At 39.1% G+C, this 25,260-nt stretch overlaps 1 long non-coding RNA gene across 1 annotated transcript in view; it reads left to right on the top strand.

Moving 5' to 3' along the window:
* The window catches only part of LOC121073570, a 186,543-nt gene that overhangs the window by 138,120 nt on the left and 23,163 nt on the right, over nucleotides 1–25,260 (top strand). Inside the window, exon 5 of the long non-coding RNA XR_005821800.1 lies at nucleotides 4,050–4,240. This is a non-coding gene — a long non-coding RNA (uncharacterized LOC121073570). The remainder of the gene's footprint in view (nucleotides 1–4,049; nucleotides 4,241–25,260) is intronic.

Genomic DNA, 25,260 nt, shown 5'->3' on the forward strand with positions numbered 1-25,260 from the left:
GGCGGAAGGACATTACTTGCATAGATAATTCAAAACAACCTGTTTGCATTTTCTTCACTTGAGACTTTGTGTAAGGAAAAAAGAAAAATATTAAAAAAAATCCAAGTGAAAAAGATGCAAATAAATGTAGTTTTCAATTTGCTATTCAGTTTGTAATCCTAATTCAAATAAAGTCAGAATTTGCCTTTAGCAAATTTGGATTTAGCAGAGATGGAAACCTTCTTTAATGCTGCGCTGGGAAAGAAGAATGTATCTTGCTTAATATGATATATACAGCATTGCTATCTATCTGTCTATCTATCTATATATATACGGCATTGCTAGTCGGTCGAGGGAAGTGATTGTCCCGCTCTACTCTGCACTGGTGCGGCCTCACCTCGAGTACTGTGTGCAGTTCTGGGCACCACAGTACAAAAAGGACATTAAACTGTTGGAGAGTGTCCAGAGGAAGGCGACGAAGATGGTGAAGGGCCTAGAGGGGAAGACATATGGGGAGCGGCTGAGGTCACTGGGCCTGTTCAGCCTGAAGAAGAGGAGGCTGAGGGGGGACCTCATCGCGGTCTACAACTTCCTCGCGAGGGGGAGTGGAGGGGCAGGGGACCTATTCTCCGTTATCACCAGTGACAGGACCCGTGGGAACGGTGTTAAGCTGAGGCAGAGGAAGTTTAGGCTGGACATCAGGAAGAGGTTCTTCACCGAGAGGGTGGTTGCATACTGGAACGGGCTCCCCAGTGAAGTAGTCACTGCACCAAGCCTGTCTGAATTTAAGAAGCGATTGGACTGTGCACTTAGTCACATGGTCTAAACTTTTGGGCAGACCTGTGCGGTGCCAGGAGTTGGACTTGATGATCCTTATGGGTCCCTTCCAACTCGGGATATTCTATGATTCTATGATAGGACTTAAGCATATGCATAATGTGAAGCATACAGTTACCACTACAAGTAATGTTCTCTAATTAAGCTTTAGTACAGTGCAAATAAACTCAGATCTGACATGGTAGAACACATTATTTCAGGGAATAATTTGTGCTTTAATGCTACATGTAACATTTTGTGGTGTTTTCTAAATGTGACCCTGAATTAAAGGGTTGGATTTAAGCTTTACCAGCCTTTGGAGATACATGTTATTTTGTATCTCTTAATTTCATGTCAATATTTTCTGGCTCAGGTTTATTTATCTTGAAAATATTTGTTAAATTTTGTTTTACCTGTTATATTTTTGTTTTACCTGTTTTACCTATTTGTTATATTTGTTTTACTATAATAGAAGTAATGTAGAAGATAAGCATGTCACACCTGAATTCCTTGTGTTCAATGGACTCTGCCTAATACAACCAGAGTTCTGACTGATCTGATGGCATTGCTACTGATAGTATAGCAGAGCGGGGTCACTTTCTGCTTTGAGTAGGGTTCAACGTAATGTTTGAGCTCAACCATTAAATTTGAGCTCAGTTTTGTTGTGTGGCTTGCTGGTGATGGGTAGACTCTTACTTATTTTTTGCACAGCTCTGCAGAATCATGAAGGTGAGTAGGAGTATGAAACTGTATTGTATTATCTAACAGTTCACAGAAATCAAAGCCCAGGAATGATAGCTTTTTTAAGGCACCTATGTTATATGGGGCATTTCTGAAACTTCTATAGCCATATCACATATGTTGAGAGGAGCCAAATGAGTCTTGTGATAACGTTTGAATTCTGCAGACCTGTTCTCCCCACCCCTCTTCACCTGTCATTATTTGCTTTTCTAGTCTTGAGTTTGACCAGCTAGATGTTTTTTGTTTTTTATCCTCTGATAGTGCTGGAAAATTAACAAACTTCTACAGAGTTATTAGTCTACTGGAAAGGCTTTTAGTGATCTTTCTTGACATCATTCAGGCAGTAATTCAGTCCTCAAATTTAATGGAGTATAAGGTAACAAGCCTTCTGATGTAAGTAATGAGCTCCATATCCAACTTTTGTTTAGCTGTTCAGAAAAGGATTCATCTGTGCTTTACTAGGCAGACAGAGCCCTTGCGAAAATTCTCTACTGAAACATTTTCTGTAAGTTAAACAAAACTGTCAAAATATCAAAAATCTATTTTTTGGGGGTTGGGTATGGGAGGTGTCTGCTTTGTTTGTAGTTTTTTTGGTGGTTTTTTTTTTTTTAACATTTCTTATGTTTATGTAATAAATAGCCTCTACCATGTGCCTGTTTACACTTACTTACTAACAATTCCTAAATGTAATTGTTTGAAAGAAGTGTAGCAAGTTTTCCATTGTTGAAATCATAGCTAACCAAAGGAAGACAGCAGCCCTTGGAATAGTAGCATCGCTCTACTGGGGCATGCTGAAGTTCACGAACAGTAGTTACGAAAGAAGCCTCTTCCCCAGCACTGTGCATGAAACTTTAACTTACTGCTCTTCACACTTTGTGTGGCCCAAAGAGAACAGGAACAGAAGGATTGTGGGCAGAATAATAAAGAAAAAAAAAACACAATGAAGTATGCAGATTTGTTGCATCTTTTTATTTGCAAGGGAGCTTTTTTGTAGTTTTAAAATGCAGAGCTTTTACAGAGGTCTGTGTTACGTGTGTAGAAGCTTGTGACACTGTTTCACAATATTCAGGAGTGACAGCAAAGTTGCATTCTGAGCAGAACTGATCTTATGGGAGATTTCCCTCGTGAGCATTCAGCTGAGTCAACACAAGTCTCCATACATTCACCATGGTGACATGCTGTGTACTTACAAACTGCAGTCGGCATTCAGTTATCCACGTGTACATGATCTGGGTTTTGCACTTTCTGTGCTACAGGTACAGAATTCATCTAGCTCCATGCAGTGCTAAGTCACTTGTTGCAGGTAAGATGTGCTGCCACAGAAAAAGGGCTACCCTGCTCTCTGGTTGTCTCAAATACAAAACCAATTAACTTACATTTGCATGGATTGCAGCGTTGAGCCTGCTCTTACAAATCTGTTAGAATTAAATGAACTTCTGCAGAGTTAGCCAGTGTCACGTGTCAGGAACTGGAAACATAAAGAACTATACCATATTAATTAAATGTGTTTACCATTTCAGCTAAAGTCCAGGTGGGTTTGTTAGCTCTAGCTTAGCATTGCTTCCATGGGAGGTTTAGGTATTTTTGCAGAGCCGCATGTGCCTTGGCACTAGGTCACCTTGTCCTCTGGGTGCTGGAGGTGTTGTGTGACTGGGTGAAGGTACACCAATTTCTCATGGTAAACCTGACATAAAAATGCATACATAGTACAGGGTTTCCAAATATTTTGGAGTGAATCATATTTGTACTTGCTGACATCGGCACTCCCTATCCAGACCTGTGCTCTGCAGAATGCTCTGTAATTCTGTACCTCCAGGGTTCTGCTGTTTAAGCTATGCTTGTCCATACCGTCAATTAATGGAGCACTGACCGTATATGGAAATCAAGCATCTGTGGACAAGCAGTTCCTCTTCTCACTAGAGTCAGGAGTAACTAGGAATGAGCAGGGCATGAAACAGAAACTGAAACGCTACTTCAGAGTCCTCTATGGAACAAACATACGGTCTGAGAACATGCTGTATCTCATCCAGCAAGCCTTTGGTTTGCGATGCTGCGTACCTCCATCAAGCTCTGAAAATCACTCTAAATTTGTTTGTTGGATGTGTTGCTGCACTGTGGTCAACCATCACATATGGTTATGTCTACTTGTATCCAAATACATCATCACATTCATCCCAAGGTACTGCCAATTGCCATATGGTAATCAGTTTTGTAATTTACGTTCACCTGTTGGAATTAATCTCCTCATGTAGATAGGCCTAACCATTTTAATGATAGGCCACTAATGCATTCAAACACTGGTCAAGATAAAAAAAAATAGCCGTAAATGTAACTGATTCCTACAATGACTTGTGAAAATATGTCTATTTTATTGAAGGTTGACACTTCACCAAAACCATTTTTTTCTGGGAAAGGAGAGTAATCAGATCATCTACAGAATGAGTACATGTTTATAGATTCATCACACTGATGTTTGTTGCTAAGTGTTACTGGTTTTGTTTGTTTGTTTCCAGGGAGAAGAAAACTGTTGCGTCTAAGTCGAGAAAGAATGCTTAGGGTGAGAGACGTGCCTCTGGAGAGGTGCAGAGAAATGCAGCAGCAGACAGGGAGGGAGAGAGAGAGAACTGCAGCACAAGATAGGCCCTGCCTTGCACCTGTCATTACTGTCTGTCTGCTCCCAGCGTGCCTGAATTAACTGTCATAGGTAAGAAGTAATTTCTTCTCTCTATGATTCTCAGGTCCTCAGTTGAGTATTTTACTTTTTAATCTTAAGTCCAGCTGCATTAGTCAACTGAAATTCAGCCTTTTCCATAATCCAAGGTAAGTGTATCTACATGTAATTTTGCTATTGTAAATTGCTTTCAGGTGATGCAACATATTTTAAAAATATTTTCATATACCATTAGTTTTATGTATTTCTCTAGATCTGTACATGTGAGCTGAATAAGCAAAATGGTCTGTATAACACAAAATAAAGGGTATTGAAAACTGTCAGTGGGAGTATAAAGATCATTGTGGGATGGTGCTAAATTATGTGATGTTTTAGAAAAGTCTCCCAGAATATTCATACAATGACATATCAATCACATACTGGTCTTAGCAAAAAAGAGGTAGTTGCTTCCTCATTTTAACCCTGCCACAGCCACCAGGCAGATTTACACACTTCAAGTTGGCAAATTCAGTGTAATTGTAGCTATCTAATACTCTGTAACATTTTTAGCAAAATGCGTAAACATGAACCTGGAGATTTTGTGATGTTAATAACACATGAAGAAACATGCTAGTGTTTGAAAAGCTATGAATTTTAAAAACAACTCACTAAACATAATAAATGGTAAGTTTCATAGACATTCTAAAGAGAAAGTCTTGAAACGCAGTCATTTCTTCAATTTCTGTGCTTCTTGTTTTGCTCTCTCTCCTAACTTTCCTTTCAGCTGTTCTGTAAAATAGAAGAAAAATCTCAACTTCTTCAAATGCAGAATAAGCTGACAAAACATTTTTAACCTCTCTCTTTACGTAGTACTGCAGGGTCGTTTAAATGTTTGGTGTTATGCCCTATGTTTAGAATTCATATTTTAGAAAGTTTTAATATTTGATAGATTTTAAAATACTGTTTTGAGCATCTCCCTGTTCTCAACCTTTGTTTAGGGCTGCAGATTTTGGCCTTGTAGGTGTGTCTTGAGAGGCATCTATCCACTTCTCTGGAGATGGCTTCTGGCAACCCTCTGTGGAGTGGCGGTTGTATTTATTTTAAATGGGCATTCAAAGAATTAAGAAAAAGTTGAAGACTCAATATGCTTCATCCACTAAATAGCTGTATCAGAGGCTGAATACTGGTGACTTGACCATAGGAACATTCATGCCAGGAGCTGGATTTTTGTGGCTTAAGATGCCCTAAAGAAAAGACTGACAAGATAAATGCAATTGTTTTGAATCTTCCTGCTTGGGGATTTCACTATAATCTAGTGGAAACTTCTGATAAAGATAAAATTCTGAATTGGCACCTCCTAGTCTGTACAGCAGTCTTCCTTATTAGGAAGAATTTCAGTTCACTGATACGTTTTCAGTTAGTTGGAAAGTTTTCTGCTTTTGACAGAACAGCCAGAAGCAGAGGAGGGTTTGGCTGGTGTTCGTACTGTCAGGCAGCAATGTAGTTATGCCAGACTTGTTATGCTTGCCAGAACAAATGTTGTTTTGTATATCACTTTCCTCTTAGTGTACTCAGAGCTGTTTCTCCAGTCATTCTCTGGAAAAAGCTGAATGGGCTGCCCTATTGTTGTGTTTTTCACAGAACATTGAGGTTGGAAGGAACCTCTGGAAATCTAGTCCACCCATCCTGTTTAAGTCAGTATCAGCTGTACTTCAGGCTGTTGTTGCATTAAATATATCTAAGCATGGAGACTCTTCAGCCCTCTTTGGGCAACCTGTTGTAGCATTCAATCAACCTTGGATTAAACAGCTTTTTCCTATGTTTAAATGAAAATCTAAATAGAAGTTACTTCTTGACCTGTTGTTGCACACCACTGAGAAGAATCTAGTTTCTTTTCTCCCCCATCAGTCCTTTGCTGGACTCTCTGCAGTGTGTCCTTGTTTCTATAGAGCTGTTTTCTGGCCATTCAGACCCCAACCTGTAGTGGTGTAGGGGGTTACTCGTCCCCAGATGCAGGGCTTGGCCTTTCCATTTGAACTCACTGACGTTCCTGTTGTCCCGCTTCTCCAGCCTGTGTTTATGCAAGGCAGCACAACCAGCTGTTCCTCCCAGTTCTGTATCATCTGCAGGTTTGCTGAGGGTGTCCTTTGTCCCATCATCCACAGCACTGATGAAGATGTTAAACTGTATTGCTCTAGTGACTTACCTCCATCTGGACTTTCTGCTGCTGATCACAACCCTTTGGGCCTGGCTGTTCAGCCAGGCCTCAGTCCACCTCACCCTCCACTTATGTAGTCTGTACTTTAGCAATTTGTCGATGAGGATGTTACAGGAGACAGTGTTAAAAACCTTACTAACATAAAAATGAGCAACATTTGCTTTTCCTCATCTACTGAGCCACTGTTCTTCATCGTTGAAGGTCACCATGTTCTTCCAACATGATTTTATCTTTGGAAACCCATGCTGACTACTCACAGTTGTGTTCTTGTCCTTCTTGTGTTTGGAAATGGCTTCCAGGTGTGTTTGTTCTATCACCTTCTCTGCAAGTGAGGTGAGAATAAACAGGCCATAGTTTCCTGGATCTTCGTCCTTGCCCTTCTTGAAGAAAGGTGTAACATCTGCTTTCTTCCAATCCTCTCAAAGTCACCGTGACCTTTCAAAAGTAGTTGAAAGTAGCCTTGCAGTGAAATGATACTAGCTAGCTCCCTCAGCAATATTGGGCAAGAAAACAGAGGAAATGGTGGAAAAGCAAATGGTCTGGGTTTTCTCACAACAGCAGGGTAAATACGTGTTCTGTGAATGAATTTAGTTTTTCAAGTACAGTAAATAGAATCTTACACGTGAAGATGTTCAAGGAAACAACCTGGTATCCAACTGGATGGATAAGAATTCCAATCTTTAGAGTATATGTAGCAAAAATGTGTGTTTCTATATAATTTTTCTTCACAAAGAGAAGGGTTGAACATGTGCAAACTCATTAAGATGGATTATTCTTAAGGTTAATTGAGGTATATCAGTCTGCATTAGCACTCCATTTCACAGTTTTGTCTGATTACAAGTACAGCATTGACAAATACATTCACCTTTATTCACTGCAATTTCTCTGAAGAAACTAGGCTGAGATCACTAAGAGAACCCTGTAGAACAAGCTATTTGTAGGCTTATGGAAATCTAACTGTGGAGGGTCATTCACCATTGCTTTCTGAAGTCCTCATGCCTTGAATTATCCTTGGTATTCAGGTACTTCTGATGTTAGTTACTCCATTTACAAAACCCCAGGTTTTCTTTTGGAAGGATCTGGAATGTAAGGGCAGGAAAGTTAAGTTCGCAGTCTGAACTGTAGATTGCTTCCATCTGTGGCATCATGGTTTGGTCTTAGGAAAACAAATAATTATTTTTCCTGAGATTCATCCTGCAGCTGTTAGTTCTTAACATACTAACTACAGAAGGTTACTCTGCACATGGGAGCTGCATTTCAGTATTTACTAGGTTCTGTTTGTAAATTATCTAATTTCCGGATTAAGGGCTTGAACTTGATGAGCTAATCATCTTGTTCTCAATAAAAGTGTGTATCACACTTGAAATCAGTGGGAGTTTTGTTTTCATGGCAGCTTCAGACTTGATTGTTGCATATTTGGTGTGGACAAGAAACACTGGAGAGCATTAAAAAATATTTAAGGACCTTCTCAAAGAAGTGTGCCTAAGATTGGATATGTAACTATATTTATCATTCATTCAAAACCAGTTTCAGATGACACACCTTAACTGCACTGTTTGCATTTGTACAGTTGACCCTAAAGGTTTCTGTGCCTGTCTGTACTCTCATGGGGTTAACAGAATGGAAGATTTTCAAGTGAGTAGCAGATAATGACCAGTACATTTTTAGTACCAAATTACAATTTATTTGAACTTGCAGAAAGATCGGAGTTGGTGTATTTCTACTGATCTGTGATAGAAATATTTACAAACAATTAGTATTAGGATTTTTATATATGAGCATGGACCAAACTTGGCATTTTAGGTATGGAAATGTGACTGAATTATGGATAGTTGTTTGTTCAACCAGTTCTGTCAGTGAAGCAGAATGATGAAAAAACACATGGTAGTCTGGCAGAGAGACTCCGCTAGTAAATGAATGCTGAATTGAGCAATTAGGCAGGAAATCAGAATGAGGATTCACTCTAAGGCAACACATGGCAGATGATAACAGAGCAGGACTAGAGACAACTGTTGAAACTGGCAGAACATTGTCAGCACCTGGTAGTGTGATCTATGGCCAGTACAGCCAGCATCCTGGATCTGGGGACTTAAGCATGGCGTGAACATTTTTCTTGTCTTTCCTGAAACGTTTTGAGTGCACAAGCTTGTTCAGAAGAAGCAAAAAAGAAAAACAGTTCCTGCTGAGTGAAAGGAAAAGAGAGAGGTTTAGTTCCTTTGAGCTCAGAGTAGAAGAATGTTCCCTTTTGTTTCATTAAGTCTGTGTTATGGGAAATAATTGCTGTGTAGTGAATGAAATATCTGAAAATGAAATATTTTATTTGAAATTCTTCCATAAATATTATGGTGTTACAGGTCAGGGTAGTAAAACTTAGCACTGCAGTTATGAGCCCAATCGAGTTGGTGGATTCAGTAATAATCACAACCTGATATTTGTGACTTATTAAGTTTTACGTTTCTTAGTATTGGAAGGAAATGGAACACATGTATGCATACAATAAACTTCCAACCATTTTACTGCATAATCCTAAATCTGTTATTCTGTCCAAGCCCTACAGAGGCCTACCACTACTTCTGTTATGGGTGCTCTCTGCTCACTCTCATCCGGCTGATCCTTGCTTTGGCTTCACAGTAGAAATTCAGTGGCACAAGGAGCCTTGCTCCAGTCTTCCACAGTGTAATTTCCACAGATTGTCACTGTATAATTCCAAAGCCTAAAAAGCTCCTGCTTGCACTGTGTCATTAATACTCATCTAAAGTAGCAACATTCATTCAGATAACTTTTAAAAACATTAAAAAAAATCAGATCTCTCTGCTAGGATAAAGAATGACGTAAATCTTCCTTAAAGACTTTTCTGTATTATTTTGCAAATATTTTCTATGTCAGAAAAATCTATGTAGTAACTTTTGAGTCAGAATTTAACTATCTTGAAAATGGCGTATTACAATTCCACACCAAATGACTGAATTTGATTATTTATAGCATGTGTAGTGAGGCATGAACACCAGCATGCGTGGTAGGGGTGAAGCTAAGCTCGTACAGTATCCCAGTAAGACCTGAATGTGTGTTCTCTGTGAAACACAAGATAGCTCTGCTGTAAGCATGCTGTTGCTTCAGCTGTAGCCCAGATAGTTCTTGGGAGGTAGATGTGTATGGCTTAGTGTGAAAAGCGGAGTCTTAGCCTCCAGTTTCAGTGTTCCTTGATATTTCTTGAATTAGATGCATGCCCTGAGAGAGGGTGTTAAAAGCTGTCATTTTAGTGAAAAATAGCTTTCTGTATAATGTCATCAGTGTCACAGAATACGGAAAGTTCTAGAAATCCATAGTGGATAAATCCTCTTTATCCTTTCATATCATCTGCTTTCACTTCTCCTTTCTAGTACTCCAGTGCTGGGAAAAGCAAACTCCTTCCCTTCAGGAGAACCCAGTCACAGCCTCATGGAAATTAAGTGTAGAGTGTTTTCTCACTTATGGTTGATCTAGCTTTCATAATCAAAATGAAGATTAAAAAGCATTTTCATGAAAATATATTCTGGCAGTGATTTGCATAGTATCTACTACTATACTGTTTGAATATAGAATGCTAAAGTGTGGCAAACTAGGTCAAATTCTCATTTGATAATCAAGCTCAGCTGTGCTGTCTGGTGAGCTGCTGGGTACCTAGTAACTGTTCTCATGCAGTTCAGCTGCAATAGGAGATGCTACCTAATCCTGTCACGGGAATGAGGTGGGGACTTAAACTGCAGTAAGCAGTTACATTCAGGGGAAAGGCTGATTTTTTTTTTCTTTCCTTTCCTCCCCATCTGCTTATTAAATAAAGTGCTAGAGAGGATTGCAAACGACCAGTACTGCCTAACAGATAGGAGAAAACAAATACCATTCAGAACATCATCATTCAGTGATTATTACCAGCTAATACTGTTTGAGCATCCCCATTGTTGAACATAACCTATTCACAGAATGTAAGTCAATAAATCTATGAAGTCACAGGCTGCATCTCAAAATGAATTAAGTGCCCTGTTATCAAAGCATGTGCTTTTACAGGGTAGGTTAATTAGTGTTAACTTCCTTTGTTCACATGTATAAGGGAAATTTTCATAAAAAGAATGAAGTTGTAATGTTTTAGATCAGCAGGAATAAATAGAAAACATAATCTGCATTAGCAGAACATAGCAAAGATCTTAACTACTACAAGATTGATCTCAGGTGTCTAAGTGGGAAGAGTTGTCCGTGCATTTTTCAGATTAACCAGGGTATCCAATTTCTGAAGGAGCTGATAAGAATCAGAGGTCTCAGCAAGCCAAAATGTCATTAAATCTCTAAAAATGTACGCTACCTCTTAGCTTTCAGTCTTGACTTCAGAAGGGAACAAACACTTCCCAAAAATACACTGATAGAGTTACTTCATGCAACCTGTAGGAAAGGTTCCCTGCCTCATTGCTTCCCAAATTAAGAAAACCCTTTTTTGGTCATCCCATCTACCTTCCAGTAGTGCCTCACCTTGGGATTCATTGCTTGCTTCTAAAGATGCTTCACCTCTTTGTCACTGCTATTGCAAGAAAATAAAGCTTATGTAGTGCCCTGTATCTCGTAGTTGCTTAAGCGCATGCTGTGTAGCTTAGTGTAGTTTGCAAGATGTTCATGATGAGCTTTATAAATAATACTTTAGTATTTCATATTGATGACAAACTAAATTAGGATACAGTTTGTATAAGACAGTAATAATGACACCCTCCTAAATAAAGGGCAGAGCAGCTGAAAACAAATGGAGGCTTTAACTAGCACAGCCTAAACTAGTGCAATCAAAACTGAAAATTTCAGGAGGAGGTTTTCAGATAACAGCAAACCAACAGCAACCTCAAGAATATTTGTGTGAATGATCATTTACATTGTCCTCTTGGGTGTGGATTTGGGCTCATTTAAGAGGATCAAAGTCCAAGCCCCACAGTTTTTTCTCCACAAGTTGTACATTTCAGTGGCTAAAAGAATGACAGTTTTATTCAGTTACTTCATTTCTTTATTTTTCACATCTTTGAGGCTCATTTTACATATGATTTTAAAAAAAAAAAAGTGAAATTTTCTTGGCCTTCCTCCCCTCCCCCTTTTTTTTTTAATGGTGCCAGGCTTTCTTATTATATTCTAGGCTCAATTATTCTACTAATATTAAGAGTATTCATTTGACTGTTCTTGACCTTCTTGCTGACATGGTCTCTGCTTTGCTATCTAAAGAAAGGAACCTGAAGAACATTCGGGAAAAAAATGACCTTTAAATGCCTGCTCATCTCAAATAAGGAATAATAAGGGTTCACTGGCTCCCAACAGATGGTAGGCTTTCCTTAGATGTCAGCACAGATTTGTTTAAATAAAAGAAGAGAAATGCCTACAAGGTATTTGTGCAGAATCCTGAATTTGGTAGCTAGATAGATACTGACTCAAATGACATCTCTTCAGTCGGTAGTAGTTGAAGCTACCTGCAGTCACATAAAAGGGTGATTTCAAAGGCACAGCTGGCTAAGCCTGGTTTAAATGTTCCAGATAAACTGTCATATCCTTCAGCCTTGTCTTATTTTTGAACATAAAATAGATGTAATTTATGAAAAGCTTGATATGGACTAGATTAAAAAGGATAGCATTGCTCAGTTCACATAAAAACAGTTGATTCAAGGGCTGATGAAAACCCATGAAGGTTATCAAGTGTCTTCCCTTTGATATTAATGTTCCTTATTTCAGTTCATCTGGCCTACAGGTGTCAGAACTTGCTGTAGACACAAGCAATTTGTCGGCACATTCCTCATTTATAGGCAGAGGATGAAAGTTCGATTGGAAATAGAATGGATCAAAGTATTTATATGTTCAGTGTTTACAGTCCCTGCCAACCAACCAACCCGAAAATTGTACTATCTGGATAGCTTTGAGATAGATAAAGAAATTAATTAAAATTAAGCTAGATGAAAATCTTACAAACCACACAATCTGCAAACACTGATAAGATATGTTTTGCTCTTGCTCTTTAAACAATAGCTTCAAGTCTTTCAGGGGTTTTGTGCTTGCCAGCCAGAACAAGTAGTAAAACTTTTCCTTGATTGACAAAGCATCTCAATGCCAGGAAAACCAATGCAGCTGTTTTCTCAGTTTCAGAGACCAAACAAATCAAAGTCCAATGATGCATTGGTCATGTCTGACTGAAGGTGATAGTAGTTTTCCATATTTGTCCAACTTGGTGTGCCTATCTTTGCCCAAGAGTATTGTGCAAAAGTATGTCATGCCACTGCAGCACTTGTGGCAAGTGTGGTTTGTTCCTGCTTGATGCTTAAGATCAAGGAAACTGTATCAATACGTGATTCATCATTGATGACACAATATGCTTCTCCTTCAGAAAAGGCACGCTGCCAGAGGTTTTTTAATTGCTTCCCACTTGGAAAAAAATAGCGTAGGAGGGCAATAAAGGTCAGTATCGACCTCCCAGGTTGCCTTGGGGTCACAGGAAGAATCGTTTGTTTTTCAGTTTAAAACCAATGCAAAGTATCATTCCATTTTTCTAGTGGAAACAAAAAAAGCAAAGCTCTAACTTCAAACTGTGTCTTAGCTTCTTACAGCAAAGTGTGAGGCTCTTTCTGAACAGGTGGTAGTAAAGGAGAATTCAGTGATGAAGGGCAGAGTCTGACGAAAGAGATTCTCATGATTGGCAAGGAGGGTGGCTTGGGGAGAAAAGTTGGCATCTAGGGGTAAGGTGTGCTGAGAAAGAATTAAAGTTACCTTTAAAGTGCCTGTTTTCCTTGTGACTGGCTTTGAATTTGCCTGGGTATAAATTAAATCCTATGATGCTGTGAAGATCATAATTTTTCTCCTATGCTTGTTTGAGAGAAAAAGTTGATGGCTCTTTGCAGCCTGTTTGAAATTTCCTTGTGTTAGCAACTGGGGTAATCCAGATGGATATGGAAAGAAGTGCCATTTAGGGAGGGAGCCAGAAGGAAATACCTGTGATCTTGAGCAAGGTTTTGTTTTAGGACACCTGGGTGATTGTGGCAGTCAGTTCAGAGCAATCAGGCTGACGCTGATGACAGGAATGGATACAATGGTAGCCTGTAAAGCATAGGAAGAATCAAGACACAGATGGTAGAAAAGTCTGCGGAAGACTTCAGTTTTCCACAACTTGAACGATTTCCCATAACTTGAGTTCTTTTGCTCCAAGCGTATGTTTTAATGCCGCTACTCTGCTTTGTCCATGCTTATATCCAAGGAGACTTGCTGTTGCTACAGTTTGGGTTCTTTTATTTCAGAGCCTGAAGGGGTTTTCCACAAAGGTGGGGTTTCTTGTAACCTGAAACTAGAGGGAAAAAGCTGCCATTTAATTTTGATGAGACACCCTTGAAGCCAAGTTGTCAGTAGCTGAATGACCCATGACGTGTCTGTAGAGACAACTGTAGCTTAAGTTCGTAAAAGCTAGCAGAAGAAATGGAGGGCTCATTGCTCCTTCTACTCTGGTTTCTCATGTAGTAGTTTTCTGCAGTCTGCCTCAATTATGGCTTTGCCATCAATTCTCAGAACTGCTCCATGAGCACTGAGGATCGGCATGGAGCTTAGTCTCAGCAGCAAGTAACGAGAAGACTTGAACATTCATTTGTTGCTTGGAACTAGGAAACAGAAATAAGGTTTGATCTGAAGTCCCCAAAGAGTGTGCTGGCTTCCATTGCCTGCTTATGAGCTGTACTTCTGTTTCCAAGAAGGAAATGTTTATTTGCTCTTACTGTGTTTTGAAAGTTTTACTGTGGAAATGAGAGATTACAAAAAGGAGAGGGTAAATGCAGATAGCTTGTCACTGAACTGTGAATGGGCAGACAACGCTGTTTTCTAGTGGCTTGCTGGATTGTTATTAGCAGTGAGAACATAGCCACCTCTGGGTTATTTCTTTTAGTGTTTAACAGTAACAGTAGAAGCCTCCAGAAGACAAGGAAGTGGGCTGTTCATCCCTTTTGCACAAACGTATTAATGAAAGCAGCTGTGAAGTTGCTATGCAGATCAAATCTTTATTTCTCTTAATTTTCTTCTCCATCGGACAATAAAGGTAACTAGAAACAGGTCCAAACTTGAAATTCTGCAGTCAAATTTGTATTCTTCTAAAACTATTTACTCTCAGGTCTTTACTTCTCTAAGGTGTGAGGAGTAACAGGGTAGAATCCTGGCTGTTTTCTATACCATGACAAAGACTTAATAGGCATGCAGGGATTTTCCTTTCACGGTTCCCCTGTAATAAATAAAAAAAAAATTCCATCAACTGTGCTTCATCTAACAGCCTGGTTGCTTTCTCAGGATTTCAGATTTTCAGAGGATATGTGTTACAAAAGTATTATTTTAGTAAACTAGAACATCTCCAAAATACCAGCTGCTTATCAAAGCCATAGGGTCCTTTGTTCAGTTTTTGCCCACAGTCAAACCTGTACAAGACAATTACCAGTTTTCTCTAAGGGCAAAGTTGTCCTGCCTGACAGTACTTCTAAGTAGATGCTTGTGTGTAATCACCACTTAGTGTTTGAGCTAAAATAAAAACTGGGCTTCTCTCAAAAGGCAAGGTAATTTATAACATGATGAAAGGACCTGCTGCAACGATTCTAAAATGTGTGATTGTGTTTGGGCAGTTCTGCCTTGCTCCATATTAGCCAAAAGAAGAATAAACCAAACCAACAGATCTTAGGGATGAATGAGGTTTAGAAAGAAGGCTGTGCCTTGCTATGATTAGATGTGGGATGAAAAGGACTGAGGGAAACAACCCAAAAATCCATTTGCCTATCAGTAAAGACCAGGATTTCTAATTAATTTTCACTTACCATGTTGCTAACTGCTAAGTATATCATGTTCACTGTAGTGAAGAAAGGAGTAATTTGATTGGCAGCTACTTCACATTATACATTACTCTTCATTGGGCTAAATGTTACTTTTAATTGGGCATAAGCATGTTACATATATGTATGCTTGTGTATCTTTATCAGAACTTTGTGTTTCATTTATGACTGCAGGACTTAATATGGATAAGCCCCATTTTTGAGAAATTTGAAGCTGAAACACAAAAACACAATTCATTTGTTTTAAATGTCTTTGCAAGATCGTTTTCTTCACTTAGTTTTGCAGGTGGAAGAGTTAAGATTTAGCCTAAATCTACAGTAGATTTATGATTGTTGCCGCAGGCAAAAATTAGCTTAGCAGCTTTGTTAGCAACTCCATGTTTTTCTTTCTGAACTCCACTTTAATCTAGCAGAACTGTAAATTGCGTCTCAACAGAGCAGGTAAACTGAAGGTCAAGGAGAAATTTAAAGTGCTGAATCATATGACTTTGTTTTCATGAAGGTAAGAAGATTTCTGGAAGAGCAGGTCATAAGCTGAAAACTGTGGGGGTCAAAATGCTGTTGAAAAAGTAAATAACTTTTTCCGGGGGCAATTTTTATGGGGTGGTGGTGTTCCTTTTTTTTTTTTTTTTTTCTCTTTAGAAAAGTATTAGGCAAGAATAATATAATATCCTTAGTCAACCATGTGCCTTGCTGCAGCCAAATAACTACTTACAAAAACGAAGTTGTTGCCTAGTGTAGATTTTATCCACAGTGCATGTTTGTGGAACAGGCCTGGATGTTACCTTTGCCTTCATATAGGTACTGCTCTGAGGTCAATTTGAAAATGATAATTTCTGTTGTGCTACACAGAGATGTCTGTTATTCAATTCTACATTGAGGGCTGTTGCAGTAAAAATATCAGTAAGGCTTGGACTTGGTGGCACTTGATAATGACGGTAACCTACACTGTGAATGTTGTTACGTGTCAACTGCTTCTGCAGTCCACAGTCACGGTGAGAAGGTCGCAAATGCTGCAGTACAACATACCCTGGTGCTGGCCAGCCCTGGCTAGATTTCACTTCTTAACTCTTCACAGATACACATGCAAAGGGTTTAAAAGCTTGTACGTTAGATGGACAGTTAGTAATACAAGGCAAATGTGGGAGGACTAAAGACTTTAGGATCAGATTTATGTCTTCAGCTTTGCCATCTGCTCTGTCAGTGACCAGGAGCAGGACACTCAGTACCCCTCTCATTTGTCACAGGCTATTGCTAGTTTTGTATTCAAAGCAAATTTCTCAGTTTGTGCTTTCCAAGTCTGTTCTCTCCTGTCTGATGTGAAACAAACCTCTCCTTAAAAAAATTCCTTTCCTATTTCTGGGAATGTGGATGGATTAGGAAAAAAGAAAAAAAAAGTTAAGGCTCAATATTACTTATATATTCATAACTATGCACATATGTGTAGTGACCATGTAGAAGTGGTGGAATTACATAATTGAGAAAAGGTTGAAATGGCACTTGAGTTAACTTGTTCCTGTTGAACCCACACCAAAGAACAATGATATAAATCATTCCACTTTAGCATTCCTGAGAAAAAGCTCAAATATGAACGGAGCCAGCTCAGGTCCTGGGAGATAATCCAGTCACAGTTGTTGTTATATGTAAGTTTCTGAGACTTGTGGTGAAAAATGTGGGAGTGAAAAACTGCAGATGACCTGATGGAGAGTTCAGGGCTTATGGCAACATGTAGATTTGGGTGAAACAAAAGGTAAAACATTTGGGAACAGCTACAGACTTGTGTTAAGGACTGAGAGACTGAGTCTAAACTAGATGAATTACAGGAGAGCAGCTCGAGAGGAAGAAACAGATGCTTGGCAGTTGCCTGAGGTGGATCTGCCAGCTGCATTCTGGATCAGGGCATAGAATGGTCTCTGCATCTCTAACCATGTTTGTTGTATTCTAGCAGCAGCAGAGAGACTCTTGCCTTGCTTGTGGTAGGAGAAATAGCTGTGAAAATTCTACTCAATTTGACAAAAACAGTAGCTTCATCTTTAAAAACAGAAATATTTTTGATTGTTTATATGTAGCACTTTAAAGATAGCCTTTCTTATGTAGCCATAAGACTCCTGTCTGGACTGTCATCATTTCATATCTTTGAGATGAATACACTTACCTGTAGCTTGTCAATTTGACTATGTAATATCTTTTTTTTACCCTTTCAACTTAATACCCCTTCTGAATTGCCTCACTCTCTGTCTTGGTCTTTCACAGTCTGTCTTGACACGTTCTGTCATTTCTTATCCACTATGGATGTGATACCCACTGCTTAACTGCTCATCACGGCGCCTTGTCCTTCCATTTACTAGTTTTTCAAAACGTTGTTGTATTTCTTCCAGCATCACTCATACCAATGTGACCAGGTAGAGTTCCAAAAATCATCTCTAAAGCTTCCCTGTGTTCTTCCCGTCATTAGTGACAATGCTTCTCTGCCACGATGTGTATATACAGCTTGAGGGAAGTTAGGTGGCCATCATCACAATATTGCTGGTTTTCACTGTGATCTATAATGCACTCCCTCATCTGTCTGTCGTTATCTAGGACCTCTTCCTTTGTATTTAAGTTGCTGTCTTTTCAGGAGTAAGGCAAAGCTGAGTGAGTGCTTCTTTTCTGTTTTTACAGCAGTCGCAGGATCTATGTAACCTGTTTGTGCAGGTGCTGAAAGACTTGGGCAGCTGGTGGCAGTGATAAAACTGGGGTGTTTTTTGTAGGCATTCTGGGCTCTTTCAGCTTCAGAACAAGGCATGTAAATTTTGTCTCTAATTCAGATGTTTGTGGTTTTCTGTGCTATCAGAGGCTCACCATTGGTGTACCAGTTCTACTTTATTTGTACAGCATCATAGCAGAGGTTATGGGACTAGGACCATAGGTGGCTGTGAGAAAGCCACCAGATAATGCCAGGAATGCCAGCTGTTAGCATGACATCATTACTGGTGGGGCTTACTTCTCTGCAGTACCGTGCTGCTTGCTCTTCCTAGACGCGTAGACTCTGCCTAGTGCTAGGTGTGGGGATGGCTTGATGGTGGGCAGGGCACACGGCGCAGCGTCCCTCTTCTGCTGAAGGTGTGCTGGGGGCATGGCCATGTGTCTGGTGACGCTGGGGCCATCATCCAGTGGTTCCAGATCAGTCAGTTGTGTTTTGTCACCCTGTGAGTAAAATAACTGTACAGTTTGGGGTAGTTTTCTAGCTCAGGGTGGAACATTGTCCATTTTAACCCTGTCAATTTCACTGTGTTCCGGCAAGGAGGGAAAAAAAAAAAAAAAAAAAAAGAAAAGGTAATGTTGATTTTTCACTGGACCTGAAACAGTCTTTAACCTGGGCATGCAAAGTCTTGTTTGATGGAAGTGCTCTGTATATTCCGTTACTAAATGGAGGGGATTTATTTTGATGTGTTGAATGAGATGGCAAATATTAGCACTGCTCTTTGAATAGGTGTTTTCTTTGAGTGCCTCAGTATTTTGGATTTAGTTTAAAATTGAATTTTTGGTTGTTATGCCTTTCTCTCAGTCGGGCTACTTCATCATTTGCTGCTTACTCAGAGTGAAGTAGCATGATTGCTCGCTGATTTGAGCGCTGTTGTCAGTAGGAGCCTTGCAATTGATATTAGTGGGTTTTAGAAAGGGAGCATTATTCATAATCTAAATTCCTCGTGTTGGCTGCCTGTGAAACAGCTGATTGATTTAAATATCTTCACTGACTTTTAAGGGCCTTAATATTGTTGTTTCTGTTATTTAAATCCGATGTCTTGAACCTTGTTTTGATTAGTATTTGAACTCAAGTATTCAATTCTGTCAATAACCTATTCATTAAAAAAAAAAGGTTGTCTCCGTAAAAATGCTATTAAAAGCGCATTCTATTTGTTCTTAATCTGTGTATCTTGAAAAGGATTCTTAGAATACATGATGCTTATCAATTTTAATATTTTTTCTGACTGAAAGTTGACCCATTTCCTCCTGTTTTGTGAAGACAAAACATTTTCCAGGTTTTGTGTTGTTCTGTAATACCTAAGAATATTTGTAAGAGGAGAAGAACTTTTTACTCATAATTTTCTAAACTTTGATTTATATTTTAAATAACACTGTGATCTCCTGTATTGAAGTGCTCAAAGTATTTTTTGTAATGACTCTTCCTTACCTCTACTAAAATTATTTTATTGAAAGCTTGAACAGATAGTGTAATAAACATTTCATAGTAACGTGGATAGAATGGGAAATAGCATGTATTCCCATTAAAATTTGTGATTATTGTTGGAGTTTTTATTGAAATTAGAGGAAGATCATTTCACATTTTCCTGCAGCCTGTTCTATTTAGTAAAGTAGAGTTCTGGAGACTAAGTGCAACCTTAGTCATTTTGCAGGCTTCCAGGAAGAAAGCTTGCTTTTGTCAATTAAATTTAATATGACTCAAATTACTGTATAAGTAATCAAAGTAAAATAGAATAAAGCGTAAAGTATTTCAATGCAAATTATGAAAATTCAGGGAAAAAAAAATCTTAAATACTGTTGTTTCAGTAGTCCCTGTATAGTTTTAAAGCAGAGTCATAAATGTCCACTCACTGTTTGATAATAATATGAAATCTCTCCTTGGCCTGTATTGTGGTAGTCAGTTCTCCCCCTGGGTCAGTCAGTCCCTTTCCCTGTGTGCTGTTTCTCATGGAGATGTTAGAGGAGGTTTAGAGATTACAGGGGGCCTTTGGTTAGAGCTGTGGTTTATGACTGTCAGTTAGATCAGGTAATAGCGGATAGTAACGTTTTGCAGGAAATGGGGCTGGAAATGTTTTGGGGATAGAAGGTGGGTTAAATTTCTCTGTAAGATGCTTCCGCTGAAGTTCAGGGAGGACTAGACTAACATTAGGTAGTTTGTTTATTTAATCAGCCACAGGATATTTCAGGGGAGAAGAAAAAGAAATATGAACAGCAAAAAATACAAACACACCCATACAATGTTACAACCTCTTTTAATGTTTTGATTCTGTTGTATTGAAGTTGTATGTCGTGTGCAGTTGTGTTAATGTGGTGTAGAATATTTATCTGCATATTTTAGTAAGCATTTTTGCTACCTTCTATTAATTTTGTTTTCTTCAGAATTAATCACTTTTGTGCTATTTATGCTCAGTTTAATGATTATTATAAGTATTCAAAAATTAATTTTATTTTCTATTTAAATGACAAATGGATTAAGAATCTTAGTTATGAAAAATAGTTGTCCAATTATCATCTGGTCATTAATGTTTGTAAATAATGGGATGCTAAGGAAGACATATTCCATTCCCAGCAGCTGCATCATCTTTCGGACTTCTTAAGTGGAAGTCTAGAAGTTCTTCCACAGAAAAAACTAATTTCTCATAATAGATTGCACTGACGTAGTGCATTTCATGTAAAAGCCTCATTGCTTTTATAAACATCATTATTATTCTTTGTCGATGTTACAGTAACATCTAGAATCCCCAGCTGAGATCATTTCCCTTCAGTGCTAAGCCCTGTGTGAAATACAGAGTGAGGCATGTTCTACCCAAACATGCTAATGTTGGAGCTTGCTTTGTGCGTGTGTGCTCTGTGCAGAGGAATTACACTGAACATGAAGCTCCCTGCTCCCAGCTGATGGGACAGGCTGGACAAAGAGCTGCCCTGTCCTGCGGGAGAGGTGTGCCTCCAGGGAGCATGGAACAGAAGGAGAAAGTGTAAGTTCTGAGTGTGGTTGCCATTCAGCAAGACGCTTCAAAAATACGGGTTTAGTATTTCTGGTACGTGCTCCAGGTAATTCCGAGTGAACCCTTATAGACAGACTTACTAAACTGAATTATCCTCATAAAAAAGCAAAATGTTTTGAAATAGAATGTTTTAGTTAATTATTTTCCAAGTAAAATACCTGAAATTAATTAATACTTCACGTTACCTGAATCTATGGGTACAGTATAATATACACCTAAGTATGTCAAGTTCAGTGAATTAAGGAAGGGATCCCATCCTATCCCTCCCTGGATAAATCCTTAATATTCTTTCAGTAAAACCAAGGAATACTTTAATAACTAGATAAAGAAAGTAAGTCAATCTCCAAGCGCTGTTCTAGAGTCAGTGTTTTTGGTGAAAACATTTTCACCTACTTAATAAGGACTAGGAAGCATGCCTTCTCTGTGTTCGTGCATTTCATGCTTGCAGTGCCTGTTCCCCATCATCCCATAGCAAAAAAAAAGCCCTGGACTCATTCTCTTCTTTGGCAGCCACTGAAGGGTTTCATTGTGGACATGCTGAAAGCTTTTTGAGGCCCTTAATTTATAATAAGGAGATCAGAGGCACTTCTTTTTTTCAATTCATGAAAGCTTTGTTTGGATAATTGTGGAAGTAGTGAGAATATGATTTTTGTGTCTCTAAACAGGCAGAATGGACACAAGCAGCCCTCAGCAGAGAAGACCAAAAGTAACAAAACTCTCTTTGTATCTTCCTGAGCTACAGCTCTTTGGCCCAGGTGAACTAAAAAGCTGGAATCTGTCTGTAGGCTTTTTGTGTGCAGGAAAATTTGCCTGCGTTAGAGTACTGATATAATTATCTCTTTGCAACTTCCAGGAGAACACTATAAATGTCTCTTCTTTCCTGTTTACTGTAAGTCACTCTGGAAATGACCGAGAGGCTATTTTGCTTCAGAATGAAAGCTTTTGCCTAGTGAGTTATAATAGTATAATGATATCATTATAGACAAGCTGCAGGTTATGCCAGGATCTGTTCTCTGCCAGATGGCTGCAGAGCTGCTAGCATCTCTGCTAGTGCTGCTCTGTCCCCAGCACAGCTCCCTCTCAAGGCCTTTCTTTGAGGCTTCCAGAGGTTCTCTGAAGGGTCCTGGGTGAGGGCAATGGACATATCCTCTCATAAATTCTGAGGCAGATTTTATACCTTGACTCCCATTGACAAAGGAGAGGTTTCAGCTCCTGCTGGTGGGGTTTTACACAAGTAGGGAGATGTTGTCATACCCTCACAGCCTTTGGCCCTGTATCTGTGTGAAGCAGGCCCAAAGTGTTCAGGTCTATGCTGAAGCAGCAGGCCAAGGGATTTTAGAAAAAATTGCTCATGACAATTTTTAAATAAATGACGTAATTTTTTTTTAAAATCACAGCAGTGAAATACTAGTTTTTAAGTGTTGATTTGTCACTCTATTTTGCTGTAAGTTTTGTAAATGGTATTTTTAAAGTTTAGCTTTTATTTGCATTCTCCCAAGACTAATTCATAAAGTTTTCTCCCATTTTCCCATTAGTGAGACCAAAAGAAGAAGGAATATAAGTTGAACTACAAGGGAGAAAAAACATCAGAAATGACTTTGAGTGTAACGCTGTTCAGCTGATCGGTTGTGAGGGTGGGTGTGAATGGGGAAACATCTGACCTCTTTCATTTGGGGACTGGGTGATGTTGTAGTTCCCCATGTCAAAGGTGGCTCTAGTATCTCAGCTTTACTTCTCCAAGGTTTGCTCTTTCTCTCTGCTAGAACTGTGTTGGTGATTGTAGAGATTACATGGGTCAGTGTACTCAGTCTTGGTAAGACATTCTTTTCCTGCTGCAAGCACAAGGTGCGTAGCCGTACCCAGCCTTGTCTTGAGCAAGCCAGCTCAAGTACTGCTGGCTGTGTAGCTATGACAGCCCGTACCCTGTGGTGGCTTCTTGGTCTCAGGCTCCTGGTGTCTTTCTCTTACTAAGAGTATTGCTTTGTTTTCTTGAACAGGTTTTATGCTTTGTGGTTAACTTAGGTAACAGTATCCAAGCTGATTACTTTGAAGCTAGCTTGACTTTCCTTGCAGGTGCTGAGTAGCTTATTGATACTTCTACAGCAGTCAGAATGTTGTTCTTGCTAGATGTTGGTAGCCAGTGGCTGGAATGTTTGAGCATTGAATACAATATGATTGATTTTCCTCATGTTTTTGAAGCAGATGCACTCTTTATTCAAATATTTGAAGAAAGTGACAAGCAGAGGGAGAACCATCTGTGTTGTTTTCCTTAAGGTATCTATGTGAGTTCTAAAATTATTAACTAGAATATTAACATTATATGTTCATAATATGTGGTTTCTCTGTTGTACATTGACTACTGAAATGACTACTTCACACACTTACCAAACGTTAGTGATGGGCATACTGGAAAGAGACCTTCTATGTCCTAAGGAACTTCAGTTAGTTTCTTAGCTGTAGGGCAAACATAAAGTAGAGCTGAGCCAGACTGATATGAGTGAGGTGTTTAAAGGAGACATCCACCTCCAACTCCTTTGAAAATTTTCTCCTGCTTCCTCCCACACACACAGTCATTCACCAAATGCATCCTTTGGTGAAGCTGGCTGTGCATTTCTTCCTTTACCCTTTGTGCTGGCCACAACCCTTACTTGACTCCTTCACTGAGCCAATTCAGCCTGGCAAGAGAAAATGTGAATAGATTTCTGTGAACTTAGCAGGCAGAATTGGCTCAGTGCAGGCTTCAGCAAGCATCACTGAAATGCTAGGATGCAAGAAGAGATTGTGTGCATGGGAGCAGGGCCCAGGGGAACTTCCCTGCTGCTGGCAGGTGGCCTCCAGATCACTGCAAGATGTAATGGGTGGCTTGGGCGGCCAAGCCTTGGGCCTTGCGGTATTGTCTGTGGCACAAAGCAGATGAAGGGCTGAAATGTGGCTCTGGTGGTACTGCAGAAAGCAGACAAAGCAGACCAAAGTCAGCAGTGTTGGTGCATCAATTCCTTTCTTGAAATGACTTCTGTTTCTTCTTAAAACTTGGTACTATACAGTTTTTGCTCTGCAGCTGAACAGAAAAAGATAATAACAGTGGAAAGGAGAAAACAGGAAAAGGTAGCATTGTAGCACCACAAACTTATTTTCAGCGTTTATCATCTAACATGTGCAGCTGATTTTGCTAACACTGTAAGCAAGATACTGCTTTTCATATTTTTCTATAGTATGTTTGGGCATCGAGTATCTCATTTTATTATAGAAGTTAAGATCTGTTATAAGCAATGATGTCCTTGTTTTCATATATAAGTCAGATGCATATATGGTGATTACGGCCAGTTAGTTGTTGGTTTACTTGAGACAGGAGGTTTACAAGGAAAATATCCTCTATACTCCAGGTTTTTTGCCCTAAGGACTTGGCTTTCCTTGGCTTTTGTACCTTCACAGTATGAACCCCATCACCATGTTTCCTGAGTTTTTCCAAATACTGCATTCTCAGATTCTTATTTTTCAACCTGTAGGTTTGTTATTTTTCCTTAAAAAAAATAAAAAAATAAAACATTGCTCGATTTACGTAGAGTTTTGCTTCTTTATGTTGTTGAGGGTGTGCATCTGAGACAATTACTGAGGGTTGTTAAAAAATCACAGTTATTTTGATCAAAGAGTAGAGCAGCTCTCATCTGTTAAAAGATTGCCATGACTGTAGTTTAATGAACTTTGTAAACAGATCCTAAAATAAGAAAAAGGGTGGTTGAAAATAATTCAGGCTGTGGGTTACAAATATGAAATCTCTCTGATTATGGTTCTGCTGACACTCAAAACAGTAATTTTTTATGGTAGCTTTTTATTTCTAGCATGGTATTAAGAGATGTTAACGGTTATGTGGAAGCAGCTCTTGACACAATGAGAACTAAACTTAAATAGGTACTCACAGAAACAAAAGGCTTATTTTTTAATCCTGTTTTATTTGATAGCAGTGACTTTGCCATTGCAAATCCCAGTGTGGAGTCCTAAACATGTATCTAGAAAATACAACAGCAGTGACTTCTCAAACAGGTAGTAATAGTGGTGATACTGATAATGATACCTGGGTCTGAGGTGGGCACATGCAGTTTAGAACAGAGTGCTGTTGAGAAACATGGCTTAAAGGATGGTTTTGGTCCTGCCACTCTGGTGGACTCTCCTGCATGTGATTGAAGTTTGGTAAAGACAGAATCTGTGACTTGGTTCCCGGCGTACTAAACAGGGCTCTAACACTTCCTTCTGCCTGGTCTATGTGTG

Source organism: Cygnus olor, chromosome 7 (assembly GCF_009769625.2).
Source record: "Cygnus olor isolate bCygOlo1 chromosome 7, bCygOlo1.pri.v2, whole genome shotgun sequence".
Classification (NCBI taxonomy): domain Eukaryota; kingdom Metazoa; phylum Chordata; class Aves; order Anseriformes; family Anatidae; genus Cygnus; species Cygnus olor.